Source organism: Sitophilus oryzae, unplaced genomic scaffold, assembly GCF_002938485.1.
Source record: "Sitophilus oryzae breed Bouriz unplaced genomic scaffold, Soryzae_2.0 scaffold_811_pilon_pilon, whole genome shotgun sequence".
In the NCBI taxonomy this organism is placed as follows: domain Eukaryota; kingdom Metazoa; phylum Arthropoda; class Insecta; order Coleoptera; family Curculionidae; genus Sitophilus; species Sitophilus oryzae.
In genome coordinates, this window is record NW_022147430.1 from 4213966 (window position 1) to 4216908 (window position 2943).

At 33.8% G+C, this 2943-nt stretch overlaps 1 long non-coding RNA gene across 1 annotated transcript; it reads left to right on the top strand.

The window, feature by feature from the left end:
- Positions 1-1500: 1500 nt before the first annotated feature.
- LOC115889221 lies at positions 1501-2005 on the top strand. The gene is made up of 2 exons (XR_004051397.1): positions 1501-1731; positions 1952-2005. It is a non-coding gene; the product is annotated as an uncharacterized LOC115889221 (long non-coding RNA).
- The last annotated feature ends 938 nt before the right edge of the window (positions 2006-2943 follow it).

Sequence of the window (2943 nt, forward strand, 5' to 3'; positions counted from 1 at the left end):
AACTAAAATAAATAATACATTGAGTACACAAGTAGGTATATTGTATAAACAAAATAATTAACAGGTGTAGATAAAACAACCACAAAACTTCAATGTGGCAATATCAATACTGACAATATTGCCATAACAATAACTCTGTACAAGGAAGAAACACACAATCGCGACGGAAAAAGTAAGAGAGCTTATTGTAAATCGTTGAAATCGGGGCAAGTCTATCGGTTTTTTTTACGTTCCTCTCTAGTGGTTTGGTCATCAAACCTTAGCGCTGTTAGAAATACTAAAAAACGTTTTAATGACATTGTACACCTGAAAATTTCTCTGCCAGTACCATCCGTGGCAAAAATTGAACTCAAGTCTTCATTATTCGATTTAAATATGGCAGAATAAAACAACAGACCAATAAATGCTTTGAGCTCAATAATATCTAGGTCTCTCAGATCTGTTCTATTAAAATCTGAATATTTTTGTCGAATACTGGTAAGTTTTTCATTTGTTCTCAGAACAATCTCTTCTAATATATCGTTTGTAATGATGCGTTGCCAAGCACTCTTTTCATAACAGAAGGAGCCAAGAGACTTAGCCGGTCCAATATTTCCAGGAAGATGTGAGATAATGTTGTAACTAATGTGTTTGTGGGTGGAGCTTCAGCGGTCCATTTGTACCGATTCTTACCGTAGTAAGTTTTAGGAGTACCTGCTGTGTTGTTTGATTGGAGTTCGTCTGAAACAGCTTGTGCAGATATGCTGGGTTGTTGATTATCGGGATCGATCTGTGTAGGTGTACTTTCTTGGTGGCCATCTAGATCATCGGATGTAGTATCCATACATTCCTCCTCATATTCGATTTCTGAATCAGTTTCGTGTTCGCTGACATAGTTGGAATCATTTTCCGAGTCGTCATCACCGCTGTAGTCACTCTCTTCTGCCTCTAAGGCACTCTGAGCCCACTGCTCAAACCTCGGGTCATCGCTCTTCATTTTGTTAATGTCCATTTTGCCCTAAAAACGCAAAAATATAAATCAAAACATAACTCAAAAAAGTAACGCAACTGGTGAGGTGGGGTCGTGATGACCCCACCCGACAGTTATTGCTGTGTAATTCGTAAACACTTACCGATTCGCGCGCGGCTGTTCTGCTGGACATCTCGTGGCATACTAACGAAAAGGTACTGAAGCGCTTTAGTACCATACATTACTTTCCCGTTTGCACCCGCCAATCAAAATCCGTTTAATTCCCAGTGCCCGATTTCGACCGAAAAGGGCTTTCGTGTAACATCGTATTTGAAAAGGTCCGCGCCGTTTTCGATCAGCTGACTGTGAAATTTTACCGTTCAAGTTGGTTAATTCGTTTAATTTAATATTTAATCCATATTTAATCGTTTGCTAGCCTTTCTGGGTGTTTGAACGATTTTATATACGGTCACTACTATTTTCCCGTCAATTTGTGTTTCATATTAGCACAGAATATCTAGCTACGCAAGAGCTAGATATTCTGTGAAGATTTACAATTTGTGAATGCGTTTTGGGGATCCAGCGATTCATAGAACTTTGATAATTAATATTACAGACTGGATTATTTTTAATTTGTGTTGTTTCACTTAATTTTGTGAAAAACACTATAATAAGAAGAAACGTATTATTTGCCCACTGTGTACTCTAAATATGGTAGTCTGTATATAGTTTGTGGCTGTATAGTTTGTGGAAGTTGCCGTATATTGCAACAACATTTGAAGGTAAACACCATGAAGTAAAATTGGAAATGGAAACACATAACTTTGCCTATGACTTTGATACTAAGGAAAGTTATAAACTGTGGTATGAAAAACAGAAGATCAAGATAAATTATGCATTCGCCAAGAAAATATAATGACTATGTGGAAAAAAACTTACAATTATTATCGTAATCATAGGTAAAATAGATTGGGTTAGGTAAAATATAAATGAAAATTTTAGGATACATCAGCAATTGTTCTAAATGAACAGAGAAGGCCAGTAGTTCAATAAAAAGACCATATAATGAGCCATAAAAGGAAAATGGATAAGCAAGAATTATTCCCAACAAAGTGAAAGAGGTTATTGGTTTAAGGCTTTATTTCGTTTGTTTTTGGTCTTACTTAAGTAAATATATGTATTGACTGTTGGTTAAGGTTTTATATTTATTTTGCACTACTTATGCTACTAACCTGTATAATGTGGTATTGTTTATTGTTAAAATTATTGTATTGTATTGTTGTAATTACTGTATTTTCTTGACATAGAACAGCCATAAGTTTCTGATAAGAAACTGGCAACATTCTAATAAAGTCTGTGATTATTAGAACTATAAATGTTTTTTTATTTCTAATACATTACAGTAATTAAGCTAACAAATTTTCCCCAAAATGTTTATTTCCCCATGAAAATGTGATTCAATTTAAGAACTGATATTTTAATAAAAGATTTGAGATTAGAATCTACATAATATATAAAATGCTAATGTTTATCTGTGTCGTCTCTACTGAAGTAACGACTTGCTTTAGAAAGTTGCTGTTTTTACTAAAAAGATAGCTAATTGACTCTTCTAAAAACTGTCGTCGCCGGACTTTTGTTTTTCATTTAATTAAAAAAATAAAAAGTCTTTTTTTCTGATGTCGTGGCGGATGCGCCAGGCTTCAACTAGTTTGAGAATAATGAGCTCTCTCCAAGTAAAGCTATGGTTCTCACTTATGCATCAAATTAGATAGTGATCATGCAATCTGCAAATGAAACAATTTTAATTTACACCAATAATCAATGCAACTTTGACTAAAATCACTTGATGTAGGCTTTATAGGTATATTACCAAATATCAGCCAAATACATTAACCACATTCCTTCTTTAAAATGAGCAAATAATATTACATTTCGTAACTTTAATGATATTTGTATGTTTTAAAAATATATGAATGCAGATCAATTTTAAATAT